This window comes from Lepus europaeus, chromosome 4 (genome assembly GCF_033115175.1).
Source record: "Lepus europaeus isolate LE1 chromosome 4, mLepTim1.pri, whole genome shotgun sequence".
Classification (NCBI taxonomy): Eukaryota; Metazoa; Chordata; class Mammalia; order Lagomorpha; family Leporidae; genus Lepus; species Lepus europaeus.
The window spans coordinates 34,630,471-34,654,589 of NC_084830.1; the positions used below are offsets into that span (position 1 = coordinate 34,630,471).

Below are 24,119 nucleotides of genomic sequence, written 5' to 3' on the forward strand. Positions count from 1 at the left end.
AATAGCTAACATTTATGGGGTGTTTGCTAAGTGCCAGATAGTTGAGCTAAGCATATTACATGAGATGATTTACCATTCACAACAACACTATGAAATAGACACCATTAATCCCATTTTGTGATGTGATCAATGAAGCTTAAGAGAAAACAACAAAGGGGCCTAAAGTAAACAGTGAGGTCAGTATTGGCACCTGGAGAGTCTGACAGCAGAGGCCACACTCTTAGCCACTACCCTGGACTTCTCCTAAATATATCTATGTAGCAAAACTCAGAATATTTGGCACTGATTAAATCATAACATAAATTCTTACAGTCAGCATCAAATATCTACTCAAAGCTGGGTATTTTCCACCAAACAAATCACTTTTCATTCTCAGAGATGCTCACAGTTCTTTGCCTCTCAGAAAATGATATTTATTTTAAGATGTCATTTTCTGTAATTCTTCATCCTTTAGCTAAATATTATTTGCATGTTATTTATGCTCAAGATTACTTTTTTCTCACTCTTGAAAAGATAAGCCATTTTGAGTTTGTGCCCACCTTCAAGATATCCAATAAGGAAAATTCTTCATATGATAATGTGGAAATTATATGTTTACAATTAAAATACAATAGTTTCATGTCTTTTAGAGTGCTTAAGCTAGTAAAAATGTCTTGATTTCAGTCCAGCCAGGTGATACCACCAGGAGCTCCAGAATTAGTTTACCTTTTTTCCTCAGAAATTTTAACTTATCATCTGAAATCTACTGTCTGAAGAGATAAGAATATAAATTGAATTGCATAGCCCTCACACTTTGAGTCTATTTCCCCCATTTAGTTGATGAGATATTTTACTAAAACTTAAGGATTTAAATGCATTCAGCAGCTCAGATTTAAGTAGCTAATTTTCTATAAGAGCGGTTTTTTTGGTTTGGTTTTTGGTTTTTCTGCTCTTTCTTTACATCAGACATGAGCAAGACATTATTATATAAACATAAATTGTTAAAGAGAGTTCAGATTTCAATGACATCATTTCTATGCACCACTTAAGAGAATTTATTTATTTTTTAATATCATTTTACATTTATCCTGATAACTAGCCACTAGTTTTAAGTACCCAGTTCAGAGTCTAAATAGGAACAATATTTATTCAATGCTTTGTTCACACAAAACTAGATCTTTAAAGGATTTATCAGTCTGGGGGTATTGTGTCCTTATCTTGAAAAGAGTATGGCTTAAAGTCCTGGTTTTCATTATTCTGAATCTCATAGACCACTGCCAAACCAAAATATAAAAAGGGGTCTTTGAATTATTAACACATATTCAGAAGATGTATAGTTTTGAATCAACACAAAGCCTGGAAAAGCAAATCCATTTTGTATTTGGAATTTATATTCTCTGAAGATCTAACAAAACTCAAAACTACATGAACTTATCTTTGTTCTGGACTGGTGGTGGTGTTTTAACTTCAATACCATGTCATCACACTATGGTCAACAACCATTAGATGCACTAACAACCTTTTTCTTGTATCTTTCTCTTCGTCTTATTTTCTTACCCTTTATCTAACAGTTAATTTCCAGTCTTTTGTCCTTAGCCAGGATAGCTGGATTTCCTACAGATTTCCAATGCTTCGTACCAGGAAGATTAAATAAGTTCATTTATTCCAATTAAAAAGATGCAATCTTTTAGTAAAATTATATTCCTTTTGAAACTTATTGCAAAGGAATTTAAAAACTATATAATGCAAATACAAAATGCATTTCTATGACACCAGAGTGTCACAAATGCAGGTGTATTCATGAGAAGTGGGCAGCAAAGCAGAGATTAAATAGAGCTACGTCTTTCTAGCCAGAAAACGACAATGAGAACAAGAGGTAAGTGCAATGTGCTGAGGACAGGAAGGACCTCAGGGAAGTAATGCCATAAAATTATTTATGAACTCACAGGCTCATCCTCAAGTTGAATACGATGGATTAGATTATAAGCAACAAAACAAAAACGGTGGCCAGCGCTGCAGCTCACTTGGCTAATCCTCCACCTGCGGTGCTGGCACTCTGGGTTGTAGTCCCGGTTGGGATGCCGGATTCTGTCCCGGTTGCTCCTCTTCCAGTCCAGCTCTCTGCTGTGGCCCGGGAAGGCAGTGGAGGATGGCCCAAGTGCTTGGGCCCTGCAGCCGCATAGGAGACCAGGAAGAAGCACCTGGCTCCTGGCTTCGGATCAGTGTAGCACGCCGGCTGTAGCAGCCTTTTGGGGGGGTGAACCAATGGAAAAGGAAGACCTTTATCTCTCTCTCTCTCTCTCATTGTCTAACTCTGTCAATACATACATAAATATATACATAAATGAAAAAAAGAAAATAAAAACTGTGAGAACTAAACTATGAGGCAGGTCCCAGACTGGCCATTGGGTAGTATGTACATTGGGCACATCAGAATACTTTTGCAAAGCCTTTGAAAATGGAACTGACATTGAAACCACAATCCACAGAAGGCTATACAGACCTTGCAACCTAAATCCAATTGGGTGAATTGCCAGCTGAAACAAAAATATCAACATGCTCCATAGGATAAACAAAACCAAGAGACTCATGAGGTAATATTCAAAATATCCAGAATACAATCTAAAATTATTTGACATATAGAGAACTGTGAAATCTGAGTTTACAAGGGAAAAGATAACCAATAGATACTAACACTGAAATGATACAGACATAGCAACTACCTCACTGTCTAGATAGCACATATTATAAAAATTTTCTAACAAATAAGACAGAGCACTCTAGAAATTAAAGAAAATAAATCTCAGCAAAAAAAGTATAAGCTATGAAGGATCACTAAATAAAAATGTTATAAATGTAAAATACCCATAATTAAAATTAAAAATTTAATTGAAGGCTCAATAGCAAATTTGCAGATGATTACAGTATGTGTGTGTGCACGTGTGTGTGTGCATGTCGGGGGGTATGGGTGTAGGTGTGAGACAGAGAGACAGAGAAAAAGAGACAGAGAGAGAGAACAGTGTGCCTTTCTGTTATGACATATAAATATTAACTCAAGATAGGTTAAAGATCTTAATGTAAGACCTGAAACTACTAGGGGAAAACACTACAGAACATCAAAATGGGCAAGGACTCTTTTTTTTGGCTGAGACCCCAAAACCTATAGAAAAAAAATCAAAATTAGACAAATGAGATGTTATCAAACTAAAAAGAAACTTCTGAACAGCGAAAGAAATAATCAATAAAGATTCAATCTACAGAATGAAAGAAAATATTTACAACTCATGCATCTGACAAAGAGTTAGTAATCAGAACATATAAGGAATTCAAACAACTTGGTTGGGGGGGTGGAAATCCAACTAAAAATATGGATGGTACATCTAAACAAGAATGCAAATGGCCAATAAGTTCATGAAAAAATATTTAACATCACTAGTTAACAGAAAAGTGCGAGCCAATATCATCATAATTTATCATCTCAATCCAGTTACATTGTTTTTTGTCAAAAAGGAGGAAAAGTGATGCCACAGATATGGAGAAAGGGAACTCTTCCATATTGCTTATATGAGAATGTCTATTAGGAAAACAGTATGGACATTCCTGAAACTAAAAATGATCTAGCAATCCCACTATCGGGTATATATCCTAAGGAAATGAAACCAGTCTATCAAAGAGACATTTGCACTCCTAAGTTCAGTGCAGCACTATTCATTTTACTCAAGATATCGAAATAACCTAAGTTTCCAACTACTGATGAATGGTTAAAGAAAACATAGTACCTATTCACAACAGAATAATATTTGTCTCTTAAGTAACATGAAATGTTAACATTTGCCACAACATGGATAGAACTGGATGTCATTAGGTTAAGTAAAATAAGCAAGTCACAGGAAAACAAATATTGCATGATCCCACTCATATGTGAAATCTAAAAAAATTTATCTCATAGAGGTTGGAAGTAAAATGATGGTCATCAGAGACAGAGGACAGTGACAGTGCAACAGATGAATGGGGAAAAACTGAATAATAGGCATAAAATTATAGATAAGAGTTATAAGTTGGAGTTAAAAAATAAGCTAGAAGAAAGGACTCTGAATGTTTTCATCATAAAGAAATGATAAGTGTTTGAGGTGAAACTTCTGTCTATCCAGATTTGAACATTATACAATGTATGTGTGTACAGAAATATCACAAGGTATACCATAAATATGTACAATTTTTACATCATTAGTAATTTTAAAAGAGCAGGTAAATTTGACATAGACCCATATACATCTTCCAAACTGAACAGAGGGGAAAAAAAGTAAAAGGAAAAGAAAAGCTTGAAGAACTTATATTAATATACCAAAAGTTCTAATCTTTGCGTCTTTGGAGTCATCCAACAGGAGAAACTCAAAACAAATTGTTGATACATACAACAAAATGGATAAATTTCAAAGTTATGACTCTCTCAGTAAAAGAAGCCATAGTCTCAAAAAGTTATACATACTATGATTCCACTTATATGAAGTCTGTCAAGAGGAGAAACTACAGTGACAGAGAACAGATCAGCAATTCTAAATAGCAGGAAAAAGGAGCGACTAGCATGAGGAATATTCTTAGAGTGACAAAATGGTTTTGTATGCTAGTTGTAGTGGTGGTTAGAAAGTCTTTACCAGAGGTGTTCCAAAACTTCATGTAAAATGTTATCATGAAAAAGCTATGTGTGGATTTCAAATTTTTTTCACAAAAAAATATACTGATTTTTAAATTCTACTTTCCACTAAATTTTTGAAGCACTGTTATACATGTGTTAAAATTCACAGAACTCAATACCAAAAGAAAGCCAACATTATTTTATGTTAATTTACAAAATGTATTTTTTAAAATCATGGTCTTTATCTCAAAAATCTTATTGGCAGGACATTCTGAACTGTACCTCAAATACTGGAATAATGTTTTCTACCAAGTTTGTACGGGGAATTACATTATACATACCATTAGCTCAATAAAGTCACTCATTAACACTCTGCTAAGAAAGAAAATATGTATGTTGTTTTTCTTTTTACCAGGCATCTTCCCTTCTCTAATGTCCACTCCCTCCATACTCTTTAAACTAGGCCTTGGCATCACCACCCAATCAAAATACAAAGGAAAATAAGTTAATTATTGGTTGGAAATATAAAGAACTCATGTTCTGACAGAAAGGAAATTCCTGGGGTAATTTAACTGGATTTTAATCTTACCTAACTAGAGTACCCATGACCTTTATAACTACACTCCTGCCACCTCTCTGAGCCTCCCCAAGCAAAAGTTCTCTGGATTGGCTGGAAACACTCCACACTGGACACTTCAGTTTCCAGTCTTTTTGTAGAAGAATGAGGCTATCTTTTAAACAGTCACCAGAAACTTTCGTTTGACTTTAATTTAGCTTTCTTCATTATGTCTTTTCTTATTTTTGTTTGGGAGACAAGACATAATTTCCCCCTAAAATGTCAGTATTTTGCTTTTCCTAAACAGAAAAATTGAGAGAGAGAGAGAGAGAGAGAGAGAGAGAGAGAGAGAGAGAGAAGGAGAGAGAGAGAAGGGGAGAGAGATAGATGGGGAGGGGGACAGAGAGAAGGGCAGTGATGGGGAAAGGTAGTGGAGGGGAGGGGAGAGAAGAGAAAAAGCAAAACCTACCTACTTTTCAGAGGTTCTGAAAACCTAACTAAACTCTCAACAGGTTTTTTGTTTGCTTGTTTCACTGATTGTTTTTCTACACTGTGTTCCAATTTTTCTATCTTGTTCTTATTCCTCCAAACTCTTTAATACAGTGTCCATCAAAACACCAAAAGAGCTCTTGCTAAGGTAAATAAATGTGTTCTGTGCTACAAAATCTATGGACATGTTTTTTTTTTCAAAATACATTCAGTTTTATTTAGTATTAAAATGAAATAGCAGGTACATAGTAAAGGAACACTTAACAGAACACTGTTAAGGCAAATCATAACACAATGTTATCAGATAAATCAATGCTTCTTAAATGTAAAAAGGTAGTTCTATAAATATGTACCATGTCTTTTTTTATTTTTTATTTAGAAAATATAAATTTCCAAAGTACAGTTCATGGATTACAATGGCTTCCCCCCCATAATTTCCTTCCCACTCACACCCCTCCCATGTCCCACTCCCTCTTCCATTCCATTCACATCAAGATTCATTTTCAATTATCTTTATATACAGATGATTGATTTAGTATATATTAAGTAAAGATTTCATCAGTTTGCACCCACACAGAAACACAAAGTGCAAAATACTGTTTCAGTACTAGTTACAGCATGGCTTCACATTGGAGAACACATTAAGGACAGATCCCACATGAGAAATAAGTACACATTGACTCCTGTTGTTGACTTAACAATTTGACACTCTTGTTTATGTGTCAGTAATCTCCCTAGGCTCTAGTCATGAGCTGCCAAGGCTATGGAAGCCTTTAAGGTTCGCCGACTTTGATCTTATTTCAACAAGGTCATAGTCAAAGTGGAAGCTCTCTCCTCCCTTCAGAGAAAGGTACCTCCGTCTTTGATGGCCCCGTTCTTTCCACTGGGATCTCACTTGCAGAGATCTTTCATTTAGGTTTTTTTTTTTTTTTGTCAGAATGTCTTGGCTTTCCATACCTAAAATACTCTCATGAGCTCTTCAGCCAGATCCGAATGCCTTAAGGGCTCATTCTGAGGCCAGAGTGCTATTTAGGACATCTGCCATTCTATGACTCTGCTGTGTATCCCGCTTCCCATGATGGATCGTTCTCTCCCTTTTTGATTCTATCAGTTAGTATTAGCAGAAACTAGTCTTGTTTGTGTGACCCCTTTGACTGTTGGACCTATCAGTGTGATCAATTGTGAACTGAAATTGATCACTTGGACTAGTGAGATGGCATTGGTACATGCCACCCTGATGGGATTGCATTGGAATGCCCTGACACGATTCTAACTCCACCATTTGGGGCAAGTCTGATTGAGCATGTCCCAAATTGTTCTTCTCCTCTCACTCTTATTCCCATTGTTACATTCAACAGGGATCAATTTTCAATTAAAATTTAAACACCTAAGAATAATTGTGTGTTAATTACAGAGTTCAACCAATAGTACTAGGAAAAAAAAGAGAAAAAAAACGAAAATGGATAAAGTATTACATTGTACATCAGCAGTCATCACAAGAGTTGCTAAAGTCACTGTTTCTCATAGTGTCCACTTCACTTCAACAGGTTTCCCCTTTGGTGCTCAGTTAGTTGTCACCAATCAGGGAGAACATATGATATTTGTCCCTGTGGGACTGGCTTAATTCATTCAGCATAATGTTTACCAGATTCCTCCATCTTGTTTCAAATGACAGGATTTCACTGTTTCTGAATGCTGTATAGTATTCTATAGAGTACATGTCCCATAGTTTCTTTATCCAGTCTACTGTTGTTGGGCATTTGGGTTGGTTCCAGGTCTTATCTATTGTGAATTGAGCTGCTTTTTTGTTTGCCAATTTAATTTGCTTTGGGTCAATTCCAAGGAGTGGGATGGCTGGGTTGTATGGTAGGGTTATATTCAGGTTTCTGAGGAATCTCCACACTGACTTCCATAGTGGATTTACCAGTTTGCATTCCCACCAACAGTGGGTTAGTGTCCCTTTTCCCCACATCCTCGCCAGCATCTATTGTTGGTAGATTTCTGAATGTGAGTCATTCAAACCGGGGTGAGGTGAAACCTCATTGTGGTTTTGATTTGCATTTCCCTGATTGCTAGAGATCCTGAACATTTTTTCATGTGTCTGTTGGCCATTTGGATTTCCTCTTTTGAAAAATGTCTATTGAGGTCCTTGGTCCATCTCTTTAGTGGGTTGTTTGTATTAATGTTGTGGAGTTTCCTAATTTCTTTGTAGATTCTGGTTATCAACCCTTTATCTGTTACATAGTTTGCAAATATTTTTTCCCATTCTGTCGGTTGCCTCTTCACTTTCCTGACTGTTTCTTTTGCAGTACAGAAACTTCTCAATTTGATGCAATCCCAAATGTTAATTTTGGTTTTGACTGCCTGCGCCACCAGGGTCTTTTCCAGGAAGTCTTTGCAGTACCTATATCTTGCAGGGTTTCTCCAATTCTCTCTAATAATTTGATGGTGTCAGGTAGTAGATTTAAGTCTTTAATCCATGTTGAGTGAATTTTTGTGTAAGGTGAAAGGTAGGGGTCTTGCTTCATGATTCTGCATGTGGAAATCCAATTTTTTCAGCACCATTTGTTGAAGAGACTATCCTTAATCCAGGAATTAGTTTTAGATCCTTGATCAAATATAAGTTGGCTGTAATGTTTGGATTGATTTCTGGTATTTCTATTCTGTTTCATTGGTCTATCCATCTGTTTCTGTACCAGTACCATGCTGTTTTGATAACAACTGCGCTGTAGTATATCCTGAAATCTGGTATTGCAATGCCTCCGGATTTGTTTTTGTTGTACAAGATTGCTTTAGCTATTCGAGATCTCCTGTGTCTCCATATGAATTTCAGCATCATTTTTTCCACATCTGAGTAGAATGTCTGCAGCATTTTGATAGGTATTGCATTGAATCTGTAAATTGCTTTTGGGAAAATGGACATTTTGATGATACTGATTCTTCCAATCCATGAGCATGGAAAATGTCTCCATTTTTTGGTATCCTCTTCCATTTCTTTCTTCGATTTTGTAATTTTCATTGGGGGATCTTTGACATCATTGGATAAGTTTATTCCAAGGTATTTGACTGTTTTGACTGTTTTTGTAGCTATTGTGAATGGGATTGATCTTAGAAGTTCTTCCTCAGCCGTGGCATTGCCTGTGTATACAAAGGCTGTTGATTTTTGTGGATTGATTTTATATCCTGCTACTTTGCCAAACTCTTCGATGAGTTCCAATAGTCTCTTAGTGGAGTTCTTTGTGTCTCATAAATAATCATATCATCTGCAAAGAGGGATAGTTTGAGTTCTTCCTTCCCAATTTGTATCCCTTTAATTTCTTTTTCTTGCCTAATAGCTCTGGCTAAAACTTCCAGAACTATACTGAATAGCAGTGGTGAGAGTGGGCATCCCTGTCTGGTACCAGATCTCAGCAGATGCTTCCAACTATTCCCAATTCAATAGGATGTTGGCCGTGGATTTTTCATAAATTGCTTTGATTGTATTGAGGAATGTCCCTCTATACCCAGTTCGCTTAGAGTTTTCCTCATGAAAATGTGTTGTATTTTATCAAATGCTTTCTCTGCGTCTATTGAGAGAATCATATGGTTTTTCTTCTGCAGTCTGTTAATGTGGTGTAATACGTTGATTGTTTTGCACACATTGAACCACCCCTGCATAGCAGGGATAAATCCCACTTGGTCTGGGTGGATGATCTTTCTGATGTGATGTTGCATTCTATTGGCCAGAATTTCATTAAGGATTTTTGCATCTATGTCCATCAGGGATATTGGTCTGTAATTCTCTTTCAATGCTGCATCTTTTTCTGGCTTAGGAATTAAGGTGATGCTGGCTTCATAGAAAGAATTTGGGAGGATTCCCTCTTTTTCGATTGTTCTGAATAGTTTGAGAAGAATTGGAGTTAGTTCTTCTTTAAATGTCTGGTAGAATTCAGCAGTGAATCCATCTGGTCCTGGGCTTTTCTTTGTTGGGAGGGCCTTTATTACTGTTTCAATTTCTGTCTCAGTTATGGGTCTGTTTAGGTTTTCTATGTCTTCCTGGTTCAATTTAGGTAGGTTGCATGTGTCCAGGAATCTATCCATTCCTGATAGATTTCCCTGTTTGCTGGCATACAAGCCCTTGTAGTAATTTCTGATGATTCTTTTTATTTCTGTGGTATCTGTTGTTACGTTTCCTTTTTCATCTCTGATTGTATTGATTTGGGTCTTTTCTCTTCTTTTTTTAGTTAGTTGGGCCAATGGGCTGTCAATTTTGTTTATGTTTTCAAAAAACCAGCTCCCCATTTGGCTGATTTTTTGTAATGTTTTTTTGGATTCAATCCTGTTGATATCTTCTCTGATTTTAATCATTTCTCTTCTCCTACTAGATTTGGTTCTGATTTGTTGCAGATTTTCTAGATTCTTGAGATGAACTGAAAGCTCATCTATTTGGTGCCTTTCCAATTTCTTGATGTAGGCACCTACTGATATAAACTTTCCTCTTAACACTGCTTTTGCTGTATCCCATAAGTTTTGGTATGTTGTGCTGTTATCCGCATTTACTTCCAGAAAGTTTTTGATTTCTCTTTTAATTTCTTCTATGACCCATTGGTCATTCAGGAGCATGTTGTTCATTCTCCATGTGTTTTGCATATGCTCTAGGGATTCCTGAGTTGCTAATTTCCAACTTCATTCCTTTATGATCTGAGAAGCTGCATGGTATGATTCTAATTCTTTTGAATTTGCTGAGATTTGCTTTATGGCCTAGTATGTGGTCAGTCCTAGAGAAGGTTCCATATACTGCTGAGAAGAATCTGTATTCTCTAAGTTTAGGATGAAAACTTCTGTAGATATCTGTTAGATCCATTTGGGCTATAGTTTCTTTTAAATCTTCTGTCTCCTTGTTGATCTTCTGTCCTATTGATCTGTCTATTTCTGTTAGTGGAGTATTGAAGTCTCCCAGTACTACTGTATTGGAGTCTAAGTCTCCCTTTAAGTCCCTTAACAAAACTTTTAAATAAACTGGTGCCCTGTAATTAGGTGCATATACATTGATAATCATTATATCTTCCTGTTGAATGGATCCCTTAATCATTATATAGTGCCCATCTTTGTCTGTCTTAACAATTTTTTTTTGAAAGTTAGAGTGGACAGTGAGAGAGAGACAGAGAGAAAGGTCTTCCTTTGCCATTGGTTCACCCTCCAATGGCTGCCGCGGCTGGCGCACTGTGGCCGGCGCACCGCACTGATCCGATGGCAGGAGCCAGGTGCTTATCCTGGTCTCCCATGGGGTGCAGGGCCCAAGCACTTGGGCCATCCTCCACTGCACTCCCTGGCCACAGCAGAGAGCTGGCCTGGAAGAGGGGCAACCGGGACAGAATCCGGTGCCCCGACCGGGACTAGAACCCGGTGTGCCGGTGCCGCTAGGCGGAGGATTAGCCTATTGAGCCGCAGCGCCGGCCCACAATTTTTGTGTTAAAGTTTATGTTGTCTGATATTAAGATGGCTATGCCCGCTCTTTTTTCATTTCTGTTGACATGGTATAACTTTTTCCAGCCTGTCACTTTCAGTCTGTATGCATCGTTGTTGGAAAGATGTGTTTCTGGTAAGCAGCAAAAAGATGGGTTTTGTTCCTTAACCCAATTAGCCAATCTTTGTCTTTCAACTTGACAGTTCAGGCCATTATTGTTCAAGGTTACTATTGATAAGTAGTAACTTTGCCCTGCCATTTGCCAAAGATATTTTCTAATATATGCTTTGAATTCCTTGTGATCTTTTGTTGTGAGGTTCCCTTCGTTTACCTTCTTTCATACTGATGGCTGTGTTTCTGTGTTTCTGTGTGTAACACATCTTTAAGCATCTTTTGCAGGGCTGGATGAGTAGCGACAAATTCTTTCAATTTCTGTTTGCTATGAAAGGTCTTTATTTCTCCTTCATTCACAAATGAGAGCTTTGCAGGATATAATATTCTGGGCTGGCAGTTTTTCTCTCTTAATACCTGGGCTATATCTCACCATTCCCTTCTAGCTTGTACGGTTTCTAATGAGAAGTCTGCTGTGAGTCTAATTGGAGATCCTCTGAGAGTAATCTGGCATTTCTCTCTTGCACATTTTAGGGTCTTTCTTCCTGTTTCACTGTGGTGAGATTAATTACAACATGTCGTGGTGAGGATCTCTTTTGGTCATGTTTACTAGGGGTTCTATGAGCTACCTGTACTAGCATTTCTCTGTCCTTCTCCAAACCTGGGAAATTTTCTGCTAGTATCTCACTAAAATGGGAGACCAGGATAAGCACCTGGCTCCTGCCATCAGATCAGCGCGGTGCGCCGGCCGCAGCGCGCTACCGCGGCGGCCATTGGAGGGTGAACCAACGGCAAAAGGAAGACCTTTCTCTCTGTCTCTCTCTCACTGTCCACTCTGCCTGTCAAAAAATAAAAAAAAAAAGGCATTCTAATCCTTTCTCCCTCTCCATGCCTTCAGGAACTCCTAGAACCCGAATGTTGGGTTTTTTAATAGTATCCTGTAGATTCCCGACAATATTTTTTAGATTTCTAATTTCCTCTTCTTTTCTTTGGTTTGACTGTATACTTTCCTGTGCTCTGTCTTCTAAGCCCGATACCATCTCTTCTGCTTCGCCCATTCTGTTTTTAAGGCTCTCTAATGTGTTTGCCATTTGATCTATTGAATTCTTCATTTCATTATGATTTCTCATCACTATCACAGTTTCATGTTCTACTAGTCGTTTCATTTCATTTTGATTCCTCCTTAATATTTCATTTTCACGAGAGAGATTTTCTATCTTGTCCATTAAGGATTTCTGTAGTTCAAGAATTTGTTTTTGAGAATTTCTTAGTGTTCTTATCAATTTTTTGAGATCCGTTTCTTACATTTCTTCTATCTCATCATCTTCATAATCTTGAATAGTGGTGTCTTTTTCATTTGGGGGCGTCATAGTGTCTTCCTTGTTCTTGTTACCTCGGTTTTTATGTTTGTTGTTTGGCATATTGGAGATATACTTTGGTTTCTTCACTGTGGTGTTTTTTCTTGTTATACTATGACTCTAGATTAAGTGTACTGTCTGCTTTCGATGGAGCCTTAGAGGCTTGAGATGGATATGGCCTGAGAGCTCTGTTTGGTTCCTCAGGGTTAAGGGTGTGTCAAAGGTGACACTCCCAGGTTAGGCATGGTAAATCTCTCTCCAGTTTTTTTTTTTTTAATTCAAAAGGGAATTAATTCCGCACAGCTGAACAGAATTGGAGGTAGTTAGCAGGCGAATGATAGACCCACAGGAGCCAGAGATTGGAAGCTCTTTCCCAAGGACCACACACACCCAAAGTTTCTAGGTTTATTTGCCATTTGAAATCACTTTGTGTGTTTTCCCAGGCAATCTTAAGTGATCTGTATAGTAGAAATCATCCTGAGCCGGGCGGCGGAAGCGGAGCCGGGCGGCGGGAGCCGGGTGGCGGAAGCGGAGCCGGGCGGCGGGAGCCGAGCCACAGAATCTCGCCAGCGCGGGAACCGGAGGAGGGTAAGACCTCAGAAACCCAAGACATTGGAGGGGGGAGGGGGGGAACAGAAGCCTCTCCCTTCACTCACCAAGCAAAACAAAGAGCACCACGATTTTACATATCTAAAGCGCAGCCAAACTCAGTAACTTTAGCAAAACTGGAGAACACATTGAGGGCTGAATAATAAACTCTTTGAGTGGTCCCAGAGGTAGATCAAACGAATACTCACAGAGGCCAGATTTCAACTACCCTCAACTCCACTCCCAACTGAGTCAAAAAAAAAAAAAAACATAAATTATCTCCAACATGCCAAACAACAAACATAGAAGCCGAGGTAACAAGAGCAAGGAAGACACTATGACGCCCCCAAATGAGAAAGACATGCCAATGCAAGATTATGAAGATGAAGAGATAGAGGAAATGCAAGAAGCAGATCCCAAAAAATTGATAAGAACATTAAGAAGTTCTCAAAAACAAATTCTTGAACTACAGAAATCCTTAATGGACAAGATAGAAAATCTCTCCTGTGAAAATGAAATATTAAGGAGAAATCAAAATGAAATGAAACAACTAGTAGAACAGGAAACTGAGATAGTGACAAAAAACCACAATGAAATGAAGAACTCAATAGATCAAATGGCAAACACATTAGAGAGCCTTAAAAACAGAATGGGTGAAGCAGAAGAGAGAATATCGCAATTAGAAGACAAAGAACAGGAAAGGAAACAGTCAAATCAAACAAAAGAAGAAGAAATCAGAAATCTAAAAAATACTGTCAGGAATCTACAGGATACTATTAAAAAACCCAACATTCGGGTTCTAGGAGTACCTGAAGGCATGGAAAGGGAGAAAGGATTAGAAGGCCTTTTTAGTGAGATACTAGCAGAAAATTTCCCAGGTTTGGAGAAGGACAGAGGCATCCTAATACAGGAAGCTCATAGAACCCCTAATAAACATGACCAAAAGAGATCCTCACCACAGTGAAACACAAAGAAAAGATCCTAAAATGTGCAAGAGAGAAACGCCAGATTACTCTCAGAGGATCTCCAATTAGACTCACAGCTGACTTCTCATCAGAAACCCTACAAGCCAGGAGAGAATGGCGAGATACAGTCCAGGTACTAAGAGAGAAAAACTGCCAGCCCAGAATATTATATCCTGCAAAGCTCTCATTTGTGAATGAAGGTGAAATAAAGACCTTTCACAGCAAACAGAGATTGAAAGAATTTGTCGCCACTCGTCCAGCCCTGCAAAAGATGCTTAAAGATGTATTACATACAGAAACACAGAAACACGGTAGCCAATATGAAGGAAGGTAAAGGAAGGAAACCTCACAGCAAAAGATCACAGGAATCTCAAACCAGATATTAGAAAATATCTTTGGCAAATGGCAGGGCAAAGTTACTCCTTCTCAATAGTCACAGTGAATGTTAATGGCTTGAACTGTCCAGTTAAAAGACACCGATTGGCTGATTGGGTTAAGGAACAAAACCCATCTTTTTGCTGCTTACAAGAAACTCATCTTTCCAACAATGATCCATACAGACTGAAAGTGAAAGGCTGGAAAAAGATATACCATGCCAACAGAAATGAAAAAAGATCGGGCGTAGCCATCTTAATATCGGACAACATAAACTTTACCACAAAAACTGTCAGGAGAGACAAAGAGGGACACTATTTAATGATTAAGGGATCCATTCAACAGGAAGATATAACAATTATCAATGTATATGCACCGAATCACAGGGCACCAGCTTATTTAAAAGACTTGTTAAGGGACTTAAAGGGAGACTTAGACCCCAATACAATAGTACTGGGGGACTTCAATACTCCACTCTCAGAGACAGACAGATCATCAGGACAGAAGATCAAGATACCAAAGACCTTCTTCTCAGATCTGGAAAAAATGATGCTGAAATTCATATGGAGACACAGAAGACCTCGAATAGCCAAAGCTATCTTGTACAACAAAAACAAAGCTGGTGGCATCACAATACCAGATTTCAGGACATACTACAGGGCAGTTGTTATCAAAATAGCATGGTACTGGTACAGAAACAGATGGATAGACCAATGGAACAGAATAGAAACACCAGAAATCAATCCAAACATCTACAGCCAACTTATATTTGATCAAAGATCCAAAACTAATCCCTGGAATAAGGACAGTCTATTCAATAAATGTTGCTGGGAAAATTGGATTTCCATGTGCAGAAGCTTGAAGCAAGACCCATACCTTTCACCTTACACAAAAATTCACTCAACGTGGATTAAAGACTTAAATCTACGGCCCGAAACCATCAAATTATTAGAGAGCATTGGAGAAACCCTGCAAGATATAGGTACAGGCAAAGACTTCTTGGAAAAGACCCCAGAAGCACAGGCAGTCAAAACCAAAATTAACATTTGGGATTGCATCAAATTGAGAAGTTTCTGTACTTCGAAAGAAACAGTCAGGAAAGTGAAGAGGCAACTGACAGAATGGGAAAAAATATTTGCAAACTATACTACAGATAAAGGGTTGATAACCAGAATCTACAAAGAAATCAAGAAAATCCACAACAACAGAACAAACAACCCACTAAAGAGATGGGCCAAGGACCTCAATAGACATTTTTAAAAAGAGGAAATCCAAATGGCCAATAGACACATGAAAAAATGTTCAAGATCACTAGCAATCAGAGAAATGCAAATCAAAACCACAATGAGGTTTCACCTCACCCCGGTGAGAATGGCTCACATCCAGAAATCTACCAACAATAGATGCTGGCGAGGATGTGGGGAAAAGGGACACTAACCCACTGTTGGTGGGAATGCAAACTGGTAAATCCACTATGGAAGTCAGTCTGGAGATTCCTCAGAAACCTGAACATAACCCTACCATACAACCCAGCCATCCCACTCCTTGGAATTGACCAAAGGAAATTAATTTGGCTAATAAAAAAGCCATCTGCACATTAATGTTTATTGCAGCTCAATTCACAATAGCTAAGACCTGGAACCAACCCAAATGCCCATCAACAGTAGACTGGATAAAGAAATTATGGGACATGTACTCCATAGAATACTATACAGCAGTAAGGAACAATGAAACCCAGTCATTTGAAACAAGATGGAGGGATCTGGAAAACATCATGCTGAGTGAATTAAGCCAGTCCCAAAGAGACAAATTTCATTTGTTTTCCCTGATCGGCGACAACTAACTGAGCACCAAAGGGGAAACCTGCTGAAGTGAAATGGACACTATAAGAAACAATGACCTGATCAGCTTTTGTCCTGACTGCTGTTGTACAATGTAATACTTTATCCTTTTTAGTATTTGTTGTTGTTGTAGTTGTTCTAGTACTAGTGGTTAAACTCTGTAAATAACACACAATTATTCTTAGGTGTTTAAATTTTAACTGAAAAGTGATCCCTGTTAAATTTAAGAGTGGAAAAAGAGAGGGAGGAGATGCACAGTTTGGGACATGCACAATCAGTCTTGCCCCAAATGAAGGAGTTAGAAATGTGCCAGGGGATTCCAATACAATCCCATCAAGGTGGCATGTACCAATGCCACCTCGCTAGTCCAAGTGATCAATTTCAGTTCACATTCGATGGCTTAGACAGGTCTAAAAATCAAAGGGATCACACAAACAAGACAAGTGTCTGCTAACACTAACTGATAGAATCAAAAAAGGAGAGAAAGATCCAACATGGGAAGTGGGATACACAGCAGACTCATAGAATGGCAGATGTCCTAAACAACACTCCGGCCTCAGAATCAGCCCTTAAGGCATTCGGATCTGGCTGAAGAGCCCATGAGAGTATTGTAGACATGGAAAGCCAAGATACCATGGAAAAGAAAAAAAAAGAAGAAGACCTAAATGAAAGATCTCTGTGAGTGAGATCCCAGTGGAAAGAACGGGGCCATCAAAGAAGGAGGTACCTTTCTCCGAAGGGAGGAGAGAACTTCCACTTTGACTATGACCCTATCGGAACAAGATCAAAGTCAGCGAACTCTAAAGGCTTCCATAGCCCTGGCAACTCATGACTAGAGCCTAGGGAGATTACTGACGCCATGAACAGGAGTGTCAAATTGTTAAGTCAGCAACAGGAGTCACTGTGTACTTACATCCCATGTGGGATCTGTCCTTAATGTGTTGTCTAATGTGCAGTGATGCTGTAACTAGTACTGAAACAGTATTTTTACACTTTGTGTTTCTGCGTGGGTACAAACTGATGAGATCTTTACTAATTACATACTGAATCGATCTTCTGTATATAAAGATAATTGGAAATGAAAAAAAAAAAAACTGGTGTTAAATTGGAAATGGCATAGAAAATTAATTAATTTAAAAATATATATATATTATGTAGGATCTCTGTCTTTAATGTGCTGTACACCCTTATTTAATGCTATAACTAGTACTCCAACAGTATTTTTTTTTCTTTTCTTTTCACTTTGTGTTGCTATATGGGGGCAAACTGTTGAAATCGTTACCTAATATATACTAAACTGATCTTTTGTATACAAAGAGAATTGAAAATGAATCATGATGTGATAGGAAGGGGAGAGGGAGCGGGAGGGGGGAGGGTTGTGGGTGGGAGGAAAGTTTTGGGAGGGGGAAGCCATTGTAACCCATAAGCTGTACTTTGGAAATTTATATTCATTAAATAAAAGTTTAATAAAAAAAAATAAATCATCCTCACTCTCTGTTTTCATATGTCTCTCTTTATAGTGTACAGAAATTAATGTGTTTCAGGGGACTTTGCCTTTTGAGAGGTAGCATGGTAGAACACATTGGATTAGGGAATCAGATGTGGATTTATATCAAAGCTCTGTGATTTATCATAATTATTTTACTTTCATTTTCTTTTTAAAATAAGGATAGCTCACAGATTCTTAGAATTTGATTGAGACCCACAATGCAAAGCACATCATGTGATATGTACTCAGTGAAAAGTGAATGATTTTTCTTTCCTTCCTGGATGGCTGGTATCAAAGTATTACAGGCCAAAGAAAACTCAAGGTCATTTGCAAATTTCTGCCAAGCATAAGTTTGCTTCACAGATACGTGGACATGAGGGTTCAGCTGACATTTCATTTTTTTTGCTACTTTTTCGTTAGCATATATTGAGTATATGGATCCATACTATACAAGGATCCATACTATACAATTTACCTTATTTCCTTATTTTTACAGTTTATCTTATAATCATAAGATGATCACTCCACTAAGTAAAGAATTCAGTAAAAATTAAGGGGAAAAAAAACAAAACACTGGTCCACAACAACAGAAACACTGATCTACAACAAAAGACAAGGGCTGTAGACAATAATCAGCTTTCAAAATGTCTGTTTTGCTAATATACATTATGCTTTTTGTATTGTTACCACAGATCAGAGAAAACATATGGCACTTTTCTTTTTCATTATTTCATCACTACATATTCCCTACAATGTATCATACTATTCCACTGTATAGCTAAAACTGCCAGAGCTTGAATTATTAACACAGGTAAACTGACTCCATAGCTTGTGATTTTATTCATAGGATTAAAGATTACACACTTGATCCTAGCCAAAAGGCCAAGAAGAGCTAGAATTGTTTGTTTGTTTGTTTATTTTTAAAATCCGTTGGGGGGGGGCATCTATCTGCTATTTTACTACCAAAGTGGCCACAAAGGCAGGGCTAAGCCAGGCTGAAACCAGAAGCCAGGAGTTTTATCCAGGTCTCCCGTGTACCTGGATCATCTTCCATTGCTTTTCCCAGGCCATTAGCAGGGGGCTAGATCAGAAGTGGGGCAGCCAGGACACAAACTGGCACCCGTATCAGATATCAGCATCGTCAACAGTAGCTTTATCTACTACACCACAATGCAAATCCCTATCTACAGGATCTTTTACCTACATCATGGAACAATCAAATCTAGAAAACTCAAAGTAGAAATGCTAGCTTTGACTATCTAAGTTTCATCAAGGAACTATAGAATGATTTATTTCATTTGCTAAAATTCAGAGCCTGAAAATTTGACCATATGTACTTCTTTGAATGAAGCAATTCCACTCAATAACATTACAGGGCAATTCTAAGCTATAAGATCTAAAATGCAATTTGCATTTCCATGTTTGATATTAACCAAATAATTTCTGGAATTACAAAAATTATTACCTCTTTATAACAGTATAAATACTAATACCCTAAAGAATTATTGATGCAGTGCTAAAGATGGGAATTTGGCAAGAAAGGGAATTTTAATTATGGTCTTTATAAAACCAAGAACAGCTCAGGGAACCCAATTTTGACAGTACCATGTAAAGATGTGTGTAAGCCTCTATCTTTTACAATCCTAAATAGAGTTTTAAACAAACTGTCTCTGAAAGGAAAGTTTGAATCCCAGAGAATATTCAACATGTACAGGGACATATATCCAAAATAGTTATAAAACATGATATATACTAAGGTCATATGCAGAGAAAAATTTATTTTTCCCCAAGGTGGACTAGGGTTGAAATCTATCCTATAAAGGGAACACTATTGCAGTTCCCAAAGAAAAACACATGTCTGTCTGACAGCCTGCAAAGAAATCCTTTGGAAAATACCAGAGATGCATTATAATATTAGTTAACAAATCTGAATGCATTGCATACGATCTGCAAAGGTTTGGGTTGCAGACCTAATATGAAAACCACAGAGTAGCTATAGTCAAATAGAGTGACCGCCTTTCTTTTTGGTTCTTCCTGTCCTTACAATGAAGGTCTCTGAAATCTAATAAATATTGGTGGAATCTTTTAAGTTTATGCTAAATATAGTTATCTGAAGGCAATGATTTTGCTACCTGATCAGTCTCAATTTTCCTTGAACTATACAATTTTCTTAGTGGAAATAGTAAATATTTACTAAACTTTACTCACATGCTTGTACAAGGCCGAAATATATGGAAGTTACTCAATGGAATAGAGCCAATTGGCCAACATCTCAGAAGGTTAATGATGCCTTTTTTTCCATTATGTCTCAGGCTTCTTTATTTAAAAACAAAGTGATGTGGTATTAGAATCAAGAGCATCATTGAATTTCATCTTCTCTCCGACCAGTTCCCCAAAACTCCTTGCCCTACCCTTTGTGTTTCTGATGCCTTCTTTAGTGAAATGAAGAACTGAATCTCCAAAGCCCTGACTCCAGGTTCTCTTTCCCTAGCGTCTCCCCTGACCTCTGCCCCCACCCCGGGTTCCTGGGAAGGGCAGGCAGCTCAATTTGAATGCATGGAGGAGCACAGAGCAGGGACAGGCACAGAGGGGAAGGCTTCCTCCTCAGGGAAGGGCACTGGCAAGTTGAAGTAAGGGCTGCCATAGCCCGGGGTAATGAAATGGGGGCCCGGTGCCAGAGGAAAAGACATAGGCCCCCCTGAGAAGGAAGAGCCAGCAGCCTCAAAATCCTCTTGTTGAGAACAGTCACTGCTTGATTGTTTGCCCTTCTGGTGCAGGTTACAGAACCACACTTGAACCACGTTCTTCATGAGCCCCAGCTGCTGGGCCATGTGGCTGATCTGCTGCGGTGTGGGATCCCAGCACTGCAGGACCATGTTCCTCAAGTTGCCTCTCACTCAGTTCTCCATACTCGTTCATATTCTCTTCCCGGCCTGCACTAGGGTCTCTGCTTTGCAAATCTGAAGGTTTTCATTGTTGCTGGCCTCTTCCACCCACTTCTGAAGTAGAAGCCGCAGCTTACACACGTTCTTGAAACTGAGCTGAAGGGCCTCAAATCAGCAGATGCGCTTTTGGCTGAACAATTTTCCAAAGAGCACCCCCAGGGTGAGGCTCCATGTCAGCCTGAGTGTAGCCTAGAGTGATCCTCTTCTGCTTCAGGAGCTTCGGTAGAACTTTGATGTCCTGGGACTCCTGGGGGTTTTGCTCCAGCTTCACGGCACCAGGAGGGGCAGCGCAGGGATTAGGGGAGGGCCCTCCAAATACTCCCCACGCCTGCCCCTGCCTCGCCCACCGGCTGAGTCGTCTCCAGGCTGCCTTGAGGCATGAGCCCCACAGCAGCTCCACACAAGTCAGAGGGAAGCAGGCATGCGGGAATCCCCCCCACACCTCGGCGTCCAGTACAACCCTGGGCTGGATGACGGGGCCACCAGGAGGGCTATGGAAGCTCAGCCAGGCCCAAGCATCCACCCAGCCTGGCTCAAGTGCTCCCGGCCTATCACCACCAAAGTCTGAAGCCAGGTGTCCTGACTTGGGGGCCTGGTAAAAGGGGGGTTAAGGCCGGTGCCATGGCTAAACAGGCTAATCCTCCGCCTGGCAGCGCCAGCACACCGGGTTCTAGTCCCGCTGGGACTTCTGTCCCAGTTGCCCCTCTTCCAGGCCAGCTCTCTGCTATGGCCCGGGAGTGCAGTGGAGGATGGCCCAAGTGCTTGGGCCCTGCACCCCATGGGGGACCAGGAGAAGCACCTGGCTCCTGCCTTTGGATCAGCGCGGTGCGCAGGCCTCAGCGCGCCGGCCGCAGCGGCCATTGGAGGGTGAACCAACGGCAAAAGGAAGACCTTTCTCTCTGTCTCTCTCTCTCTCACTGTCCACTCTGCCTGGCAAAAAAAATGGGGGGGGGGGGTTTAATTATGTTTTTAAGAGAGTAGATAGTACACATCTCTATTTATCTGCTTTATACTTTTAAATTATTAACTAATTATCATCTTCAAAATAACTTACAGCCACTGTGTAATCAAGCTCATTTTTAAAAAAGGCAAATAAGAACACAATTAAATGTCAGCACTGATTGGCTTTAATTAAAATATCCACCGCTTAAAAAATATCAAACTGAAATTTTTTGATTTAATGCTTTTGCATTTGAAATAGAGATTGTGAATAGAGGCAACTGCCTAATTCTGTCCTTACATAATAGAGGGTTCACTTTCACAAGATAAAATATTATAAACTCACATTTATGTGGCAAATACATAATGCCTTGCAATTTGCTTTTCTATGTGAAGCCATCCTTCATGGTAGGAGGAACCTGTGACTTCTTTCTAGCCAACAGAATAGGACAAAGATGACAAGAATCCACTCCCTTTATTTGTCACTGTTATTTGTCAAAGATAAGATGCTATTCACATTACACTGTTGTATCAGTTTCCTAAGGCTATTGCAACAAAGCTTCCAAAATTTGGTGGCTTACAATGACATAAATTTATTTTCATACAAGTCTGGAGGGTAAAAGTGTGAAGTCATGGCATCTGCAGGGCCAAGATCTCTATGAAAGCTCTAGAGATGCCGTCTTTATTTGTCTCATCTGGCTTCTGTGGCTGACAACAGTCCTTAGTGTTTCTCGGCTCTTAGTAGTCTAATTCCAGTTAATGCAGCTACTGCTATATTGCCCTCTTCCCTCTGCATATCTGTAGGTTAATTATTGTATTAGGGACAATTCTACTCCAACAAGACCTTATTTTAACTTAACTAATTACAAAGCTATAGACCCTATTCCTAAACACAGTCATATTGTAGGGTTTCAGGTAGATGGGAATTTGGGAGTACACAATTCAGCCTAATAAAGATACATTATATATATATATATATATATATATATATATATATATATATATATGATTCTAATTAGCACACACAAGGAGTAGATTACCCCTTACTAAGTTTGAAGAAGTAAGCTCTAGGGGTTCCAAGATGGCAGAATAGGGAGGGAGCTCACTGATAGTCCAGGAAAAGATAGTTTAATAAAAGTGGAGATACTGCAGTCTCAGGGAAGAATTAGGGAAAAAACTGCAGAAGAAACTCTTCCGGAATTAGAGGGACATGGTGGACCTACGTGGAGGGCATGGGGGCCCACAGCTCGGGAGCTCAGCTGCCAAGTCTATACACCAGCACTGAAAAGTGAGGTGAGGCAAAACTGCAGTAGCCTGAGACACTGGCGGGGAAGCGGCAGGAAGAGCCTAGAGGGAACGAGGCTTGATGCTCCATGGGGAAAGTACACGAGCCTAACTGGAGGAGAGAAAAAAAAAAAGGACAAGAGACCGGTACAGACACAATTCTCTCTCTCCACTCACCTTACAAAGGCGGGTAAGACAAACAGAGTAGGTGCCATTTTGGACATATATAACAGCTGCACCAGATCGGGGCTGTGCCAGCCCTCAGCCAAGCAGAAAAACCTGACTCTGGTGGAAAGAAACAACAGGAGACAAAGACCTAGTGAATGTGTGGAGCTTATGAACTGGGACTGTGAAAAAAAGAAAAAACTGAGGGTATGTGGGAGAACTCACAGTGTGGCTGAAACATGGTATTCTTAGTGGGAGACACCACAAATTCGAGCAGTTTTGGCTACCCGGTGAGAGATATTGCAGGGGAATTTGAGCTTACACTGAGGACTGCACAGATCCTTTGTTTGGTCCTTGGGAGAGAGCAGACAAATACTATACCCACTGGGCCTAGCACTCAGGCACTGATCACCATCAAGCAGAAGAGCTCAGCTGAGCAGAATTACTTCCCTTCTGAATTAAAGAGAGAGAGAGAGAGAGAGAGAGAAGATATACCATCCCAAACCTGGGTGTGTCACCTTTGGCACCCCCTTAACCCTGAAGAACTAAACAGAACTCTCTGGCCACACCCACAACAAGCCTCTAGAGATTCACCAAAGCAGACAATCGACTTAATCTAGAGTCATAGTATAATAAGAAAAGTCACCACAGTGAGAAAAAAAAAGAAGAAACCAATGTATATCTCCACAATGCCAAGCAACAAATGCAGAAAACAAGGAAACAAGAACAAGGAAGACATTATGATGCCCCCAAATGAACAAGACACTCCAATACAAGATTATGAAGATGATGAGATAGAAGAAATGCAAGATATGGATTTCAAAAAATTTATGATAAGAACATTTAGAAGTTCTCAAAAACCAATGCATGAACTGCAGAAATCCATAGAGGACAGAACAGAAAATATCTCTTGTGAAAATGAAATCTTAAGGAGGAATCAAAATGAAATGAAG

At 39.1% G+C, this 24,119-nt stretch overlaps 1 pseudogene; it reads right to left on the minus strand.

Annotated features, from left to right (window-relative positions):
• Window positions 1–20,376: 20,376 nt before the first annotated feature.
• On the minus strand, window positions 20,377–23,216 carry LOC133758667 (POU domain, class 5, transcription factor 1-like; annotated as a pseudogene).
• Window positions 23,217–24,119: the final 903 nt, after the last annotated feature.